Raw genomic sequence first — 21,661 nt, forward strand, 5'->3', positions numbered from 1 at the left:
TTTTCCGTGTTCATGTTTAAAAGATTTCTTCGGAATTTTGAGTGGTGGTTGGGGTTAGGTATCTTAATTTTGAAGTTTTAGAATGAATCAATTTGAAAAATAATTACTGTAATGATTTATTATCATAAAATTATGTACTTCAGAAATGAGGATGGAAAACTTATGCCATTAATAAATAAATTAAATCAATAATCATAAATATAATCAATAAATAATATAAAATGTCCACCAAAAATCTTGACTCAAATTTTAAAAAGTTAAAGATAAGCATATTGATAAAGGATTGTAAAAAATAAACATATTGGAAAAGAATTTTAAAAAGATAGGCATATTAAAAAAGGGATTTAAAATAACTTAAATAATTACATTTTATGTTATTTGACATAATCTATGCATGAAAAAATTCACAAAAAATCTCGTGAACCTAAAAAGCCCTGTGAAAGTCTGTAACTATTTATACATTAGTCCATTCCTATTACTGACATTCAATAAAATATGATGACACACTGAAGCAAAAAAGTTCACTCTTTCAGGAATAAAATTGACCAAATTATTGAGCTTTGAGGATTTATTTTCCTTCTTATTTTAGACTAATTAGCCGCTATTATTTCCTTGCCACACATGTTGACTGACGAATATTTGTCGAATGTCTTTTGAAATGTTCTAAAAGAGTGATATTTTGATTTTTTTTTAATTCAATTGTTTTACTTACAGAAAAGTGGATTTTTTTTAAAAAAACTAAAGCTTAGTGTATGAATTAATTTTTTAAATATTTAGCCTTTATTTTTTCACTGATACGTTTTATTCACTCAAATAATATAGAATATAATTCTATACGTCATTTAGAACAATGTTCTAATTGGACGAATATACTTATTTCAAAGTGTTTCAACGTCAACTAATTAGTACAAAATTAGAAATATATTTACAATTTTGTGGTGAAAATCAATTGATGAGGTCATATAATCATAAAACTCACCCATCTGGTTCATTCTCTTTTCGTCTTCACATATGTACGGACCAATAGACAGAAATTTAGGCGATTTTTGTCCAATATTTGTTAGCTACAATATTATTTCAGAATACATACCAAATCTCATCCATCCAGTAATTTTCTTTTTGAGTTATAGTGCGTGGATAGGCATGCATAATTCTAAAATTGATTTTTCAAACTCGGAACAACGAAAACTTTCGGATTAGGCAAAATCTGTTCTGTTGAATTTCTTTAATTCTTACAATGCTTTCTATTGATATACTTCGTGTACAAACAAAATAAAAAGGATGAAATGTTTTCCCCATTTCTTTGACATAATTTGCATTCCAAAAGTATATTGTGAGTTTGCTTTTCCTTCTGTAATTTAAAAGTCGTACTGCAGATTTATTTCTTTATGCTAATAAGTTAACAATACTGTTAAGGTAGTCATGAATACAATATTACTATAGTAAATACCTCCTTTCAGATTCTTTTAACAGACATAACGAGTTTTTTAAAATTAATCTTACAGTGAAACGTTTCATAAAAATGTTCTCATTAATATTTCAAAGTGGATTTCGTCATATTAAACATTAATTAATAACTCAGTACGGAGATAAAGAAAAATATTCGTATAAAAACAAGATCATTAATTTTTTTAGTCTCAAAAATGATTTGCATTTGGAAATATAAGGGGAAATCAAATAAAAACTAGATAGATTATATAATGAGCGTGAGGCCAAAATTGATAACATAGGGAGGATCGAGTATATAAGCGACCTATTTTGGTTATTAGGAAGGAAAAGCGAAAACGTTCACCGTTGTATTATTTGTGTGTTAGATATGCTCGAAGTGAGGTCAGCAATGCATGTATACGTCTGACATTCCTATGGAAACTGGAAAAGAAGAATAGCTTGTTTAATTGCCGAAGGAATGTCAAGTAGTGAAACTCAGACCCGAATATCATCTATTCATGGTCAAACAGTATTTCCCATATGCTTGAGTGGAGTAAACGATATGGAACAGAATGTTGACATCACTACAATTTCTGCAACGGCATCATGATAAAGAATATCATAACATTGCACCAAATATGAGCAATATATTTTAAGTTCGTAACTGGAGAATTTTGAGAATAACTTCTTGTATTGAAGCGGCAAATGAAACATGGCTTTATCATTTTGAACCTGATAACAAGTGTCAGAGTCAGTAATGGAAGCACATTGATTCATCCCCCCCCCTCCAAAAATCCAAAGCCATTCACGTAAGGTCCGGGAAATTCGTGATGACTTGTTCTTTAATTGCAAGTACCCACTGATAATTAATGCTCTGGAACATGACTCCGCAATTAATGCATATCTACTCGTAGGAACTTTGCAAAAACAAAAGTTCGCCATCAAGCCTAAAAGCCGATTTTTTATCTTCTTGTTTCACTTCACATATGGTTCCTCATTTAATAATATAAATTAAACTAAAACGTTAATTTTGTGTGTGTATGGGTGTGTGCTCTATAAAAATTCAAATTACTAAACAGATTTTTTTTTGGTTTCTCTCATAAATACTTTGAAAAGAAAGGTTTTAACGAAGGTCTTGTGACAATTAATTAAATATCTAACTTTTTATCATTGACAATCTCCACACTGCTTATGCGCAGTTGCTACTCCATTAATTCGAGTAGAAAACTAAATTATCACGTAATAAAAGAAATGAGCATAAATACTTTGCATGGTATCGAAATTCAAATTAATTAATAGATTTTTTTTTAATGAAGCTCACGAATATTTCCAACTATAAGAGAAATTTTAATAAAGATTTCTTGATAAAGAAATTTAATAAAGATTTCTTTGCAGTGAATTAAATAATTTATTTATGTTTTAGAAATATTAAATATCTTAAACACACTTAGAATTGGAATTAATGTTTTTATAACAAAGGAATTGCCTTTCGCTTTCAAATTGATAATTTTTCCTTCAAATAGTTTTCAGTTTCACTCCTTGAAATATAAATCATTTTGTATGTTGAATTTTTAGGATAATTTTTTGATAATTTAAATGATTAACTGAATAATAATTAATTACGATATGTTTCTCACTATAATTTTCTAGCGTGTAATTATATTTCCTTTTAATTTGGTTAATGAATTTTTAATGTTATCATTTTTCTGAAAAGAATACTTTTAAGAACGAATCATACTTTTAAAAAAAGAAGTTAGCGCCTATTATTTATTCTGATTTTAAATTTATTAATTGATTTTATTTTTTTAAGAATTTGCAAACAAGGGAATTTTATGCATTTTAATAATCTTTACAGAACTAATTTTTTAATTAAATATAGGAATTGAAAGTATTTCCATCCCCAATACATCAGCTAATTACTAATAAAGGAAAACCAGATTAGATATATCCACGCAATTATAGAAGTATAAGAAATTTTATATTTTAATGATCTGAAATACAAGAAAATACTTTCTTTGCCTGAATACTTTTAATTAAAGATTGGCTTAAAAATTTCATATAACCGTAATCTGGAGGTTAATTCCTCACTTGAAAAAAGAAGGAAAATAAAATAACAAATTGAAACTGAATTGTGTTTTTGTTACGATCCTTACACGCAAGTAGTAAAACAGCCTTTACAGAAAAACCTCCGCATGAAAACGAAAAATTTGTGAATCTAGAGCCAATGGTTTGCTTGGATAAGCGATGAATTTCTTAAATCATAAAGCTATAGATGAATTCTCAGTTATCTCTAGGAATTGCATTGAAATAATGTATAACATACCTGAGATTTCAGAGTTAATTTTACGTTTTTTTTTTTCTTAAGTCGATTTGAATATTTTTATAAATAGTCTTTCATAAAACTATTTCTAAGCCTATAGCATACGTCAAACCCTATTTTGATATAAAAATGGTCGTTATAACTCTTATTTCCAAGTAGTTTAATTTTGACATGTTATCTAAACTTTTTGACAACTTAAACTAAATCGTAATTATCGATAAGCATGCTCCAAAAATTTTCATCGTGCCTATTGATAAAAATTTAATTTTTAATGTTATGACAATGTGTTCTGTAGAATGCAAAATTCAAAGCGAAATTGTATAGAATTGACGAAAATGTTACTACATATTTGTTGAAATGTAGTATAAAACTGATGAAAATTGAGAACACATTGGAATAACCTTATATAACACTAGAACTATCGGACAAATCAAAATAACTGGTCGAGTTCTGGTAGAATCTATGTTTGTGTCGATCTCTGATAGTTCTAGTGTTAAATGTGACAGAACTGCTGTCAGTGACACATGAAGTTACATTGTTGTGACGGTTGCATGCAAACATGAATATTCACGTGCATCCAATTCATGCCTGCGTGATGTCATTCAGTTAATCGATAATCTACACTTATTGTACTTATTGTTCAGAAAGATAAAGCAATAATTGCTGTGATATGTAGGCTAAAATAATGCTGTTTTCCAGTGATGTTCTTGCATGCTCTTTCAGTGATAGATCTCTTATTAACAGTGTTGAAATCTCTTAGATTATTTCAATTGCAGATGCTCTACGAAACTTATCATTCTAGAATCTATGTCTGTGTCGATCTCTAATAGTTCTAGCGTGAAATATGATGGAACTGCTGTCAGTGACACATGAAGTTACATTGTTGTGACGGTTGCATGCAAACATGAATATTCACGTGCATCCAATTCATGCCTGCGTGATGTCATTCAGTTAATCGATAATCTACACTTATTGTATTTATTGTTCAGAAAGATAAGGCAATAATTGTTATGATATGTAGGCTAAAGTAATGCTGCTTTCCAGTGATGTCTTGCATGCTCATTCAATGATAGATCTCTTATTAACAGTATTGAAATCTCTTAGATTATTTCAATTGCAGATGCTCTACGAAACTTATCATTCTAGATCAAGCTTTGGACCATTTCATTTATTAACGATATCACAAACGTTTGGACCACTAGTGTGATGCATTGTTCAACATAAAGGACCGTCGAAATAATAACCTATTCACTAATTATAGTTACAAAGAAACATACTTATTGTTAAAGTTCATTTGCTTTAACATTTTGATATTACACAAGTTCAGAATAAAAAATCCAACAAAGAATTAAATCCAGTCGGTGAAAAATAATATATTAAATTTGTTGAAATGAAACGTAAAACTGATTAAAATATTAAAGCATATTTGAAAAGCGACATTAAAATGTGAATGAAGCTGTTAAATATGTATGTGAATCCAACGTATATACTATGTGTAATCTGTGGATAGATTAACCATACTTATTGTACTCGTAAAGAAAGATTAAGCTAATCATTGTGAGAAGTGGACGAAAGTGAAACTGTAATTTCAGTACTGTTTCGTATAATCTGCTATTCATATAACGTTCATTCAACGTATATATGAGGATTCTGTTTATCTGTGGATCGATTATCCATACTTATTGTATTTGCACAGAAAGATTAAGCAATAATTATTGTGTGAAGTAGACGAAAGCGAAATTCCCTTTCAGTAGTGTTTCACATGCTCAGTCAGTGATAGGTCTTGTATTAGCAACGTCCAAATATATTTGCGCTTATCGATTTGTAGCTGCGCTATGAGACTTATCATTATCATTCTGGAACAATCCTTCAACAATTCCGTTCATTAGCGATATTACAGTGGAGTGGATCCTATCATGAAGGCAATGTTGTGCATACAGAACTGTCGAAATAATAACTGAGGAGATTACTAATTTCTTTAATAATGGATTGGATCCCTATTATGAACTGCATACAGAACTATCGAAATAATAAATACAGAGATAGCTCATTTCTTTTGCAATGGATTCACAATGGATTGGATCCCTATTATGAAGGCACTATACTGCATATAGAACTGTCGAAATAATAAATACAGAGATAGCTCATTTCTTTTGCAATGGATTCACAATGGATTGGATCCCTATTATGAAGGCACTATACTGCATATAGAACTGTCGAAATAATAAATACAAAGATAGCTCATTTCTTTTGCAATGGATTCACAATGGATTGGATCCCTATTATGAAGGCACTATACTGCATATAGAACTGTCGAAATAATAACCAAGGAGATAACTAATTTTTTAACAAAGGATTCACAATCGATTGTGTCACTATTATGAACGCACTGTAGTGAATATAGAACTGTCGAAATAATAACTAAGGAGATAACTAATTTCTATAACAACGGATTCACAATGGATTGGATCACTATTATGAAGGCACTATACTGCATATAGAACTGTCGAAATAATAACTAATGTGATAACAAATTTCTATAACAACGGATTTACAATGGATTGGATCACTATTATGAAGGCACTATACTGCATACAGAGCTGTCGAAATAATAACTAATGAGATAACAAATTTCTTTAACAACGGATTCATAATGGATTGGATCACTATTATGAACGCACTGTACTGAATATAAAGCTATCGAAATAATAACTAAGGAGATAATTAATTTCTTTAACAATGGATTCACAATGGATTGGATCACTATTATGAACACATTGTGCTGCATGTAGAACTATCGAAATAATAACAAAGGAAATAACTAATTTCTTTAACAACGGATTCACAATGGATTGGATTACTATTATAAAGGTACTCTACTGTATACAGAGCTGTTGAAATGAGGACTAAGGAGATTCTGCCGACATGCAGAATTTCTTTCCAAATCTTAATACAGATCTCTCTCTGTAAAGAGCTTTACATGATCCTTATGGCGGTTTCCTTTGTACAAATGCCTACAAATGCTGTCCAATTTTATTGAGATTTCGAATCATCCTTCACGCGATACCACTGCTGAATATTTTGTTAACTTAAATAAGAATGCTCAACTTGGCACAAGCCAACTAAGGAGAAATTTACATTTAGAGACTACTCCTAATTCTGCATGATGTTAGACGCATCTTGTGACAGTTCCAATAGATTTCACTCACGAGTTTCAATCGAATATTGGAATTCTCCAAATTCTACGATCTCCCTTTTCATTAGTCAATCGGGATAGACTAGATAACAGTTTCTTGCATCACTTTCTGCTTGAAGAAATAACTGCTAATAATTATGACAAGAATATGCTCCCTCTTGAAGCCATCTTTATCTTGTTCATGATTGATTATCCACTATCATATATCTACACTTTTACCATCGAGTGATTCCGTATTTCTCTAAATAATATTCATACAACCTTTTTTAGAGATTTATCACCTTAAATACAAATTTATTTCAAAATCCAGATGCTTTTGGATTTACTTATTTCTTCGAATTACATCCGATATGCTAAAGGAATTGTGCTTGAACGTCGACCATGTAAAAAGTATGCATTTACTCACGTTTACAATAAATATTCCGTCATGAGGGCATTTAAGAGGACGACTAGAAACAGATTTGGTCCCACCCCTTTTTACAGAAAGTTGGCACTAATTTATATCTTTTGTCAATGAATTTCTTTGATATAAGCTGTTTTTACACAATTTCTTTAATAATAGCAGATGTATTTGGAAAAATGCAAACACTTTTATAAAAAAAAATGTTTGCAACCTTCGCTGATTGCATACATTACATACGATGATTACATACATCATGATTAGAATAAAATATAATTTTTATTCTAATAATTGTGTATTAAATTATTTTTAGGAATGAGATTGTCTTAAGAAAAGTGATTCATTAACCTTTTAGATAAATTTAATTTAATTAATAATTAAATAACAAATAAAGACATTATTTTGTGTGAAGCAAGGAAGTGAAGCATGTAAGTTCTGTCTTATTGAAAAAATGTGTCAGAACTTATGACAGCCCACATAACTTCATACAAAGATAAGTGAATTTGGTGGAAAACATATTTCCCATGATTCAAGAAAGGTTAAAATCCAAAGTTTCTCTGAACACAAAAGTTTTAGAATATTTGACAATAAGCTAGAACTGAAATTATACCTAGAATGTTCGAGAAAATATGAATATTTGCAGCAAGTAATTTTTAACTGCGCATGTGCAAAACAGAATGCTTAATCTTTGATGATTTCGGTTTCATATATATATATATATATATATATATATATATATATATATATATATATATCAAAATTGCTTTGGAATACCATTAAGATTCAGAAATATGTTGGCATCCATTTGCGCTGAATCTCAGTTCTTCTCTAAAAAAATCCGAATCATGAAGGATTTTCTACAAATTGATATTGTTTAAACTTGAATCTTCGATTATTTATATTGTGTTTCATGAGGTTGAGAAATATATTAAATATAATAGAATAACCTTAAATTAAACGCTCAATTACAATAAATTAATTAACAAAAAATAGTAATAAATATTGTTACATAATTATTTGCATTATTTGAACAAACTTTGAGATTGTAAAATTACATAAATTTTTATAAACTATATACTTAAAAGTATCGCGTTACTTTTATATTTTGTTTATCGTGCATGGATGCATCGTCCAGTCTCTTGGGTTCATCTCTGTCTCAGTATGATTACGCTTCTGGCTACAAAGCGCCAGCTGTGCAAAGTTAGATTCTGACATGAATGTGGAGGAACTGGGCTAGCAAACAGATTAGATCTGAATTCCATAGAACACTTACAGGGTGAATTTGAGCTGGACTACAGAGCCGCACATTAATGTGATAGATATTATATTTACTTTTAGAAAATTGACGTAAAATTTTCCTGATCTAAAGGATAGCTGTCCTCTTAGAATAGTTAATACCGTTGCCTCAAAAGATGGTGTACTTTTTTTAAATAAATGGGATGGAAGAAAAGTAAAACATAAAGATGTTGTGAAAGATAAGTAAAATATAAAGATACCCATATGATTTTAAATGTTATACTGCATATCAAATGCAGTAATGTTTCAATTTTAATGTTTATTCAAATAATGTGAACAAGTAATAATATTTATTATTATTTATGTTGTATAAGTTAATGCTATTTAATACCGAGTATTTAATTTATAGGTATGCAGATATATTTAGCATATTTCTAAACTTTATACAACTCAATATAATTATTCGGAAATTCATATTCAAACATTATCATTTCGGTGAAAATCCATCCTGATTTAGTATTTCTAGAGGACAAGTGAAATTCAGCTTCCTGCAAAACCAGCATCTTTCTAAAACTTAACATCGCTCTATAGAAATTATGACATTTTTTGTTATATATAAATATACTCATATTTCTTAAAATATTCGCAGTTTTGATTTTAAATTTTAACAAGTTATGTAAGAAAAAAGAATACCACAATTCGCACTTGCTCTGCTAAAAACTTATTATTAACTATTTTCATAGTTATTCAATGTTCAGGGTTAAATAATCCTGCACACTTAAAATTATTTGCTACAAATGCTTACATTTTGTCGAATGTTACTTTAAATTTTACATTATCATCAATATTATGAAAGAAAAGGCATGACATCTTCCGCACTAGCACATTTATAAAATATTTTATTACATATTCTTAAATTCAAATAATATTCAAGGCATTTAATTTAAAGTACTTCACAAACGTATTGCCACACATTCCGGAGGTATTGTGTAATTTGGTTGAAAACTCTACACGTTATAAACAAAAATAAAGTAATAAGTTTGGAATATTTGAAAGAAAAAGAATGTCAAAGACATATATTTTTATTTTTTAAGAAAATGTTTGCATATATTTCACACATTAAAAAAAACTGTTCATGAAATTTTCTAATCATTATCAGCTTTTTTGTGAAGGGAAGTGATCTTTAATAATTTTCTTCTTCATTAGTTCCTCGTCGAACCCTTAAATGTCTTCCCCACCATAAAATATTAGTTTGATCATACAATCTTTCATCGAAGTTCAAGGATCGTTTATTCAGCTTTTCGTGTAACATTCTAAAAAAAATGTGTCAACCCAAAACATTTCTTATGTATTTTTAATTATATAGTTTAAATCATTACTCAGTATATACTAAATTTAAAAGTTTAAAATCAAATTTACAGCAATCGCAAATAGTCGCTGCCAAATTTGGAATTTATTCATTGTTGTCAGATGGACATTTCTTCTGTCTGGTGGCAGATAATCGCCTATCGACTAGACTTAACGACGCCGAGAAACTTATATGCACTTAAAGTCTGTGCCTGACTTGTTTGCATACATTGACATCTGGTTTCTGCATTGTAAGCATATTCTACCATGCTGGACACTTGAAGTAGTTAATAACTTGCAGAACAAGTAATGTTTTAATAATTACAGTTTTCGAATTACCACGGCTTCTAGAAACTTTACTATGATTACCTCCATGGATTGGACAGTTTACTTTTTTTCCATCGTGGTGTCGAAATCTTTGCGCTAGTGTAGGTTTTATTGACAGATGTTCACTGTTTCGGTGTTCTGTAGGTCATTGATGTCCTGATGTGGAATACTGACGCTGAATTGTCGTATGTCAATGTTTGCTGACAAATCTGTTTTTGCAGATAAGCTTATTGCAAATGCTAAGATTTTTCATTGCCATTGTTTCTCGTTAAAGTTAGAATCTATGCTTCATCAAAGCAGAGGTCTCTGTCATTCCCGAAATTCAGCTGGCCACATATATCCCTTTCTAGCAACCATGAATAAACTCTTTAATGAAGGTAGTCAGTCAATTTCACACATTTTTATTTTAAAATTTCTTATATTTAGGCATTTTTATTATTCATTCTTATTTCAACGTTTAATACTAATATTTGTAAATAGTTGAGAGTATTAAAAAAAATTCGAATTTGATTATGAATCTCGAGATTTTAAAATTTACTAGAGAACTAGAGATTTAAAAACACTGGAATTTTCTTATTTGAATTTACGTCATTCAATTTGGCATGAGACATATGATAAGAATTAATTTTGCCTGTTCATGCAAGAACTACTTTTAATCTTATTTTAAATCACCATACACAAATTAAATATCAAACAAGGTACATAGAAAAAATGTATCTTCAAAATTTTGATGATTTAGAATTTCCCATACCCAAACAGCAATTTTTGAAATTATGTTTTTATATCTATCCGTCATTCACAGTGTATAAATATATGATAACTGAGAAATATGGTGGGTTTTAGCACTTTTTTTCTTTTTGTCTGTTTATTTGAAATTTAAGAAAGAACTTAATGCTTTTTCAGTAGCATTTTTTGTATAGAGCATATAATCAATTAATTTTTGCATTCTTTACATAACTTCTTTACGTTTCGATTTTTATCATAGAAAAGTTAGCTGCTTACAGTTTTGCTACGTACAAATTTTTCTGTATCTATAAATAAAGATCGTACAGAGAAGGATTCTAATTGAATTTTTTTCATTTAATTTTTATTATGAATCTCGAGATTTTAAAATTTACAAGGAATTTTAATTTTCCGAAACAATTGCACTTAAATTTTGTCTTCTTAAGCAACTGGCCGATTGTTTCTGTTTTCTGATTCTCGGGTGCATATGAGGAATAAAGATAATTTTGAATTCGTATGAAGTCGTGAAAATTTTTGTTTTCAACTGAAAATAGGTAATAGTCATGAAAACTTATTTAACTTATTCGCTTTATTACAGGGAAAAAAGACTAATAGTGAAAAGAAAATATTTACAATTGTGCTTTTTTTTTTAAATAAAGAGCAAAAAAATTTGTTTTATTATAATTTTTTTACTAATTTTAAAACATTATAATGTTTCCTATATGGTTTTTCTATATATTATAACCTTCACTAATTTAATAATAATTAATTAGAATTTTTATTTTTATTTTATCTTCTTATATTAAATAGTTCTGTTTATATTACCTTTTGCCTTCCACATTATATCCAAACCTTATTCAAAAGTTGAATCCAGAATTTCATTTTTGTGGTAATATCTTTAATGAACCATCCGATAAATCTGGTCTCGATAATTTTTTCAAAATAACTTTTCTCTTTAAAAAAATTTTACTGTCGTTACACTTTTAATCCCGCCAATTTTTTGCTTTATTTCAAAAATATTCCTTTTCCTGCCATAGTAAATTTATGTTTCTTAGTAACAAACAGTCTTAGCCTTAGTTTGAATTTTTTTAAGTTCACAATTCTTTTTGCAAAAACCCTCAACATAAAATAATAAACTTTTAATTAATAATACAGAAATCTTCGACTGAAAATTTATAAATTATTTATATTTTTTATGCATTCAATATTTCAAACTTATATTTATTTCTTTATTGATGACTGTACCTAATAAAAGAAACATAGGAGCAGAATTTATTAATTATTATATAAAAAATATATATACAAAAACAATTCCCATCATCAAACTCCATGAGAAAAACTTTTTTAACAAGTGGATGTAGCAATTTGTTCTGCTCAGCCAACTAACAAAGATATTGGCTGTAAAACAATTTTTTTTAAAAGTAAGAAGAAACCAGACACCGTCCAAAGGGAACAAAAGATAAAAACTTTGAGCTTTGACCAATCACAAACATTCAACTAATGATGAACTCCGCGACTACTATGTCCTTCCCCTGCCAGATTCAATATCTACTGTCATAGTTGTATCGCAATCATTTTCCCTTAAGCCCAGCAACTCCATCATAATTCCGGACAACCTAACGAACCTGCAATCTGTAATGATTTCGGCTCATCAATTCTCCTGCACTGAAACATCCATAAAAGAACGAAGAAAACCCACTAAAAAAAGTTCTGCCAGAATGTTCGGCGAGATTCGAAGCAATGATGTCAAATCTAGCGTGTCGGAGGCTTCCTGTAGAATGTCGCATACCTCGGATACTACAGGGATGTTCGGTAATTCACCGTGAGTTGTGGACATCAAAACATTAAAATTCCCAACCACCGATGGGGAATTTCTTTCGTAAGGGAGGCGGGTAACAGGGGGAGCAGTAAATGCTCTCGTATCGCTACAATCGACATTTATCAAGTGAAATTCCGTTGCCGATGTGGCATCATTAGAAATCCATCATGGTCGCGTAATGTACCATTCTCAACTTTGGAAATATAGAATGATTTCTTAAAGCTTATTATTATTTTTTTTTATTTCTTATCGGAATTCTTTTTTTACAGTAAAATGAAATACATTTCTAAGGTTGGAGGAATCTAGATTCAATGTATTTTCAGAAGATATTTTCTTTGCTTGGATCGAAATTAAACACGGGTATTTGATAAAAAAATTTAATAGTTTCCGGTTGGACTATGAAATATATGAAACCGAAATGAACTGCTAATATGGCGCTTATTTGCCATATTATTTTCATATCTATTTAATTCATCTCTTAATTTTTACATTTTCTCAACTGTTTAATTGTAGGACATGAGTTTAATACATTAAAAATTAATTTCCTTTTTTTATTCATCAAAGAGCCCATAGATTTTCACTTGAGATTTTTATGAATACAATTTAATTTTTATATTGTGTTACAAGATCTATGATTGAATCCCACACCTATGTTTAAATATGAGGGAAAGTCAAATATAAAAGAGATATTTTTATTAGTGACAGACGATTTTAATACAAGTTGCCATAGCAATCACAGAAAGTTGTTTTAAGTTTAAATAATTGTTAGACATCGCTTTATTCTTCGCATGTTTATTTATTTATCATTTAACACAATGCATGAACACGAAGTATGTAGCGAAGTTTTAATGGTCGTTTGTACATTCGTTTGTACGTAATACAATTCCATATCTTAAAGCAAAATCAAAGAGAATTATACGCAAATGCTAATTAATATCTAAAAGAATTCATTGCGATATTTAAAGCTACTACGCCCTTCTAAAAGGGCTGCAATGGTGGTAAAATGATTTTACGTTTTTCCTTTATGAACCGAGAAAATATTATTGCAGAAAAATATTTTTATACTATCTGAAAAATTTGAAAATTAGCTTTTTAGTGACATAAATCTTATTTCTTTATGTCTATTTTTCAAATTTTAATTATTTTTTAAAAATTAATTTAAACACAATTTATTACAATTCTCCAATTTTTTCCCGTTGAAATATTAAGTTTACATATAGGTGCTAAATGATGGGACAAGGATACCGTTTATACAAAATATCTAAATTTAATCAATGCTTACTATAATTAAGGTTGAGGTTTCTAAAATATTTTAAAAGGTTGAATGTAAGAATTCGAAAATTGTGCGACACAAAATTATCGGCATTTTGTCTTTACTTACATATCAATAAATAAACGCAGGTTCAGTCGATGTTGTAGCGACTAGTAAACCTTAAATTTTTAAGCACTATCTTTAGTACAGAATGAACTTGGTTATGTTATGCCAACTTGTCGAAGATATTTTTTTCTTTGCAACCGTTTTTAAGCTCCTTGTTCTAACGGCACGAAATACTTAAAATGGTCATGAAGAAGTTAGCAATTTTACAACAATAATAGCCAAAAATTCTATTCCCTGCTGACAAAGTTCTCAACACTGGTTTTGGGGATTCACAGGATATCAGACACGTTGATTCTCTTCATAGATGCAATATAATACTGTAAACTTTTGGGACCAGTTAATAAAGCATATCAGTCTAGAAAATGAGAGAGGTTAAAGAAACTTCAAGGAAAAGCGCTCTAACACTTTCTTATTACCACTTATTTGGAACCCTCAAAAAACAGTTAGGAAGAGAAGAATTTCCATTAAATGAGTGAGTAGAAGTCTTATACAGTTGGCTTCATGCGTTAACGATTTCTTTTCATCAAAATAGATAAATAAAAAGAATTCTTAAAATAAAGAAAAAAATGTTAAAGAAGGATACATAAAAAATGACATTGGAGTTCTTTTGATAAGGGAAGTTTCAGAAAAGATCTTTTGAAATTGATTTGTTTATATTTGATCTGCTCTCGTATATACGATGTTTCGTTGCACATATGATGTACAGGCAAATAAGTTAAATGAACTTAATGGAATTCGAATAATTTTTCAAATCAATCAACAGAACGGCAAAATCTGTTTTCGAATCATTCAGTAAGATTTTCATTCTATTATAGTTTTCTAGTATTTTGAAGAGATAAATAAAAGCTCGGAGATTTTCTATATCTGAGAATTGACAATAATCGCCCGCCATGGTAAAAACCCTTTAGAGAAAATGTATGTTCCGTTGTGGAAGTGCAGTTAATTCGACATCGCAACCTTAACATATCCAACAGGGAATCAAGATTTCTAGATCATAACGAAAATTTTCATTCGCATACTTCAGGAGTTTTCCTTCTGATGAGAGTCCTTTGCTATCAGATCAAATTTAATTCATTAAAAAATTAACTTTTACAATCTTATCGGTCTTTTTGTAACATATTTCCAAATTAATATCTCTGTTTTTTTCTCTCTTTCGGCTTTTCATAGAATTTCAAACATTTTATTTTTTTACGATTAATATAATATATTATTATACAGATAGAAAATAGTGTCCCATCTTACAGTCATAACATATATGAAAAAAAAATCAAATATAAATTCGTAGCGAAAAACTCTGTGGATTTTTAACCTCTCTTCAAAAATTTGTCATTACATGTTAAACGACAATATATTACGTACAGCATGCGACACAATTATATTTTGACACTATCTATTAAATGTTTATAAAAAGCTGAATAAAATTATTATTGATTATATTCATTTGATATTTTTGGTGATCATTTGGGGCCAAAGACGAATACCATAAAATGTCACAGCATAAGAAGCTACTAACATTTATAAGTTGATGCTTTGTGATTACGTTCATTTTGTTTACTGCGGTGAATTGACTTTATGGGTAATTCCAATATTCAATGAAATTTCAAAATCTAACTCAGATTTGATATAATATATCAACTCGTTGTTATTCAAATACTATATTTTAGTTAGGAGTATTGAAATAAAATCTTTTAAATATCTTCTTCAGTTCTAAATAAAATTCTAGATAAAATTAATAATTAAAAATAAAATTCTAAATAAAATTTTTCAATTAAAAATAAAATTCTTCAATTAAAAGTAAAATGCTAAATAAAATTCTACAATTAAAAATAAAACTCTTCAATTAAAAATTTTAAATAAAATTCTTAAATAAAAAAAAAATTGCATATCTGAGCGTTTTTTTTAAAGTACTAAATTATGAATGAATCTAAATTAAAAAATATTATTTTTGAATTCTTTAACATAAATTTACTTCATGTAATTATTTTTCTCATGTATAATACTTTCGACATATTCAAACAATCTTAACTTGTTACAACACAGGGATTCTTAGACGTTTCATACGCAAGATTAATTGCAATGTCAGTAATTGTAGTCAAGAAAGCTTAGGTTTATTTCTCAGTTAAAAAAAAAAACTTTCTATTCAAAATAATTATGATGAAACAATCACTTGAACGTTTAGAGATTTCCCTATTGATTAATCTGAATATGATTCAAAATTCTGCAGTCAGTCTAAACATATGTCTGCATAAGATACTGAAATATAAATATCGTAGAAAAACGCATTTATATTTTTTAAAAGTTTATTTGATTCAATAAAATGAATACAAAACATTTTTTGCATTCTTTTCATTAAAAATATTGTCATTTAATATAAAAAATAATTTTATTCAATACTGATAACACAATTTTCATAATCACAAATAAAAACTTCTTCTATTAGGCAGTGACTAAAAGCAATTGCTTTCAAAACCATTAATTTATAAACAATCAATTACCAATGAACCGAACTTTGCTATGATTTCCCTCATCTCTCTTATGCATGCTCAACGACTCCGATAATTATCAACTTCTCAGCATAGAAATACGTTGCCCTCCATAACTCCAATAACCCTCCGTGGGAAAAAAAATTAAACCCCATAAATGATTCTCAATAAATGCATAAAAATTATCCAATCGAAAATATATTGAGGTGATAGGAAAGTATTAAAAAAAACCCTTTCAAGCTTCCCGTTCTTCGTTTTCTCCAGTCTGTTTGCCAAATACTTCTACCGCCGAAACCAAGAAAATGAGCCCCCCCCCCAAATGGTAACCGGAATGCTTAATATAAGTGAAGCTCGCTATTTTCATACTAAGCGCTATTTTATTACGGCGCCCTTAAATACCATCGATCGGTTGATATGCCGAGAGTCCATCCCACATTATCGAAATTAAACGGCTCAAAAATTAATCCTTTTTTAAGCAATCGATAAGCTCATATTCGGCAAAAGAGGGGGGTCGCACCACTACCACCCTGTTTGCTTCGCCTCTCTAAGAAAAGAAGACCGGGGCGCCGCTCAAACACTAATTTAAGCAAATGGAAAAATCCACCCAACCCCCCTTTCCTTCTTGCCAGCGAACTTTAATTAAAGACCCCGAACCTTATTAATTTTCATCTGTCTTCATCGCCTTAATTGCGATGTTCTAATGAAGCGGCAATTCCCCCCACAAACCTTCTTAAATTCTCACTTAAAACCTGTGGGGGGAGCAAGGGGGATGGGACTTAAGAAGTAGAAGGGGGGGTGGGAAGAAAAAATACTTGGGAAGAGGTGGTGGAGGGTGGTAAAAAAAAATTCAGGAGGAGATTAGTAGAAGAGGAAAAGGATGGAAAAGAAGTAAGAAGTGGAGGAGGCAGTGTGGGAAAAAAAATGCAACATTACGGCCGCTGCTCTTAATTTGGTATAACAACCAGTCTTATCACTTGGCCACTAATCAGTCTCTATTATTGGTCTCGTTAGACCTAATTATGTAGCAAAGAAGGCGAGAGCATTAGAAGTCAATGAAGGACAGGACCAGAAGTGAGCATTGGGTTGGATGGGGGTGGGAGGTGATATCCGACCCATTGCTGTTCCTCCCCCCTCCACACTTTTGTCCAGACGTTAATTGGAAGGGGTCTTACGGAAGTGCTGCTAAAGGGTCGTGGACTTCCGCCTTCAATGGACCTGTAATTGCTTCATTAGCAGCCCGGTCACGGTACCACCAGTCGGAGGAAAAGGAGTGGAGGGAAAAAAAGGAGGAAATAAATAAGGGAGGGACGGCAAAAAAATGCTGCAGTATCCGGGGGTGGGTGGAGAATTTAGTGGTGAGGTTAATTGGAGGTACCTGACTCCCCCTCATGCCAAATACGCTAATGAGGCATCAGGGCAAGATCGCGAAGTTGGCTTCGTGTGTCAAAGTTGGGTCGGTGTGGCTTGGAAGGTGCTCGTTAAGAGAGATTTGAGTGACGTGAACAGGAAGGGGTGGATGTATTTTGAGGGGGGGCGGAATATGACCGATATTCGAAACTGTGAAAATGTGTGGTGACGGTGGCAGCAAAAGTGCTGCCTGAGTAATTATTTTACACTTAAGTACAAAAATGTTGCGGTTCTCATTTTTAGCGAAAACATTCGGGTCTTGCGAAAATAAGCACTGAAAAGAGTCGATCTGGAAGGTTAGGTGAAATTGGGTATCTTCGGATCATGGCGCAGAAAGCTATTAGAAAAGAATTTATTGTCAAGAAAATATAAAATTGTGTTGATTAATTCATATAAAATAATAATAATAAGGTTTCTCACAATCTTCTGCTAACGGTGTACGAAAAGAAAATAATTTGTTAATCAAATTTTAATTTTTGAATTTAAATTTTCGAAACAGAAAATTAATAATTATTTTATTTCAAAGATTGGAAGTTAATTCCAAAAGCATGGAGCTCTAATTACGTGGAACGAATTTCAATCACACTTATGCATTTTTTTAATGAATTTATGGGAAGTAATTCTCTTATGATATTCATTGCGATTTAACTTCCTTGTAGTATTGTTTTCTGTATCCCCACTCTCCACATTTTTTTATGTGCCATATTTATGGCAAAAAATATTTTCTAAACTTTTTAGTACAGTAATAAAAATATGTTTTCAAAATTTTTATTTTTTACTTTTAAAGCTATAATAGACTTTACTATTATAGACATTATTTATTATAGTGGGGCTTCCTTATATAGGCTGTAATAAGCTTTTCGTCGTTTCTTTTTGTCTCTAATTCACTACATAGCATAAGGAATCAAGGTTTAAATTAATTTTTAACTGATAATTAAGTTCTAAAAGTATTAAAATATTACATTGTCTTGGTAAATATGCAAAATTCTAGTTTTTTAAAGTTTAAAATTCTAGATTTTTTCAGAATTCTCACTTGATGGGGAAAATTCAATTGTGAGATCATATCTTTATAAATATAAAAAATGTCAATTTAAATGAGAATATGAGAGAGCTGTATGGTTTTCTTTTAAAATAATTAAGCCAAAATTATGTGATGTCAACTTTCTTTGTCCCAAAATAGAAAAAATATGACAATATTTTGCAATTCTCATGCAATTCTTTTTTATATAAGTCTTATATTCCTATTGTATCTTTTGTTAATCAGATATCTTCTTTTCTCTAAAATATTACCAGAGGAACAAGTGTTTCTCAGAAGAATTGGAGGTGTGTGTCAAAGTAAGTCGTCCTTAGTATTGTTGTTACTAATTCCAGATGGTCTAGCTTCTAGATCATCTCTATTAATCCAAGAACATAAAAAATCTATGAAAATAGCTTTTAAAATGCCGTCTTTGGTAAAGCTCAAATATGGATATGGGAGGTATACAGATTCGCTTTAAAACAGCGACATTCCGAAAAGAGCATCCAGCTCTGTTGGAAAGAAAGCACAATGACATGTCTGCTAATACGATGCAGCATTTAAATTTGAAAAGGGATCATTCATGATAGTAAAATTCGAAAAGAGTAACTTCAATTGGTCCGAAGATCTGAGGCATCAAAGGGTAGTGGCTATACTGGGTAACACTCTGGTGGTTTTAGGTGTCAAAATACATCTTGCAGAACTCTGGTTTGTCTCTTTGGCTGCCCGTAATATCTTGCTATGTGGGGTTGCTTCGAGAGACCCTTCGTTTTACCCATAGAGCTGATATATAAATGGAGAAAGTTAGTCGCTTGTTTCTAGTCTAAACAAGTGTACGCAATATGAGCCATGTGACTTGGGAGAAATCTGGCCTTTTTTGGCGCTATATCGCAAATCTTGGCATACTCAAAAACTGCCACGCAATATTTTGCTTCCCGACATTGGGTCCGGACGGTTTTCATTTCCGGTTAACATTTCCTAAATAATTCATATATATATATATATATATATATATATATATATATTCTTTGAAAACTAAGCAAACTGGTTTCGAAAATAATGTTTTCTTTTTTACATTAGTAGCCGAGTTTGTTGATTTAAATTATGTTTACCTTTTTACTTTGTTTTTGTGCATTAATTAAAAGTGAGTATTTTTCTTCTTTAAGTAAACATTTTATTTCTTTTCTTTACCTAAAAACATCTTTTAATTTTACATTACATGTTCAAATACTTTTATCATTATCTCATACAGATAAAAAAAAACTTTTTATAATAAAAGCAGATTATAAAAGTGATCCAAGTCTTTTTTTTTCCCTTGAATATTCTGAATAATATTTATTTTTGCATAAAAAATGAAAAAGATATTAATTAAAACTGCTAGAAAAAAAAAACTAGCTCAGAATCGCACCCATGTATCCTAAATGCTACGCCAGTGCCCTAACCACTACACTACTTGAGCGCTCATCGGGTAACCCATTATTAGTATATAAGCTAATTTGAAAGTTTTAAGGTGGACTATTGAGTCTTAATATTTTCATTAATAAACATTCTAAATGTATACTATCATTATACAAAATCTCATTCCGAACTCAGTTTTAAACCTCGTGCCTTCTCCTTGTTAATATCAGTTTTTAATATTTCGCTTCTGGTTTATAATGTTGGCGGTAACTTTGCTTCTAACAACAGCAGAAACAAAATTAAATCATATTTGGAATCTTAAATGTGTTGATTTAATACAAAATAATAAGAAAATTCGAAATTTTTACGAAAACGGTGATTTTAGAGTATGCGCATATCGCAAGTTATTAATAAATGTTAACATTCAGACAAAATTTTTATCTCTAAAGATAGCATTTCTTTCTTTAATAGTTTATCTTTAGAATATCACCTAGTTTCCTTTTAGATCTTAATTAAAATTTATAAAAACATGAAATTACTGCTAGCACATTTATGAAATTTTACTATATAACATTTTTCAATAAAACATACGTTTTAGTTTCACTATTTCATTCACAATGATGATTTAATATCTTTCACGGTATAATACGATTCGAATATTTATGGTAAAAAAGAAACAACATATTGGAAATAATAAGGAACTTTATTTGCACTAAAATAAATGCACAATTATTAATCGGTCAATAATGTTTATGTAAACACTTGTATTGGCGAGAAAAAATCCCGCCAATACAAGTGTTTACATACAAGTCATGCCAATACAAGTGTTTGCAGCAAGCACTTGCAACACATTCGAGATTAAAATAAAGCAAATAACAAAATATAATGCAGTTACCTCAGTTTAAATGAAGCTTAATAACAAATTAAATAAATTTAATACAATAACTAAACCATACTTTGAAATATTATTCAGTTTTAACACCAAGCTCACTGAGTGATGGAGGTTACGAAATTTTAAATTGACTTAAAATGGATATAAACAGAATATGTTTATTGTGCATACCTGTGAAATGATACAGAACTATCCTTAGTAGTTTTTTCTTTGCATCCAATTGCACAGCAATAGTTAACCATGGCTTAAATAAGTTTTAAAACCCAACAGTTAAAAGCGAGAAAAAATCTGC

Source organism: Argiope bruennichi, chromosome 1 (genome assembly GCF_947563725.1).
Source record: "Argiope bruennichi chromosome 1, qqArgBrue1.1, whole genome shotgun sequence".
NCBI lineage: Eukaryota > Metazoa > Arthropoda > Arachnida > Araneae > Araneidae > Argiope > Argiope bruennichi.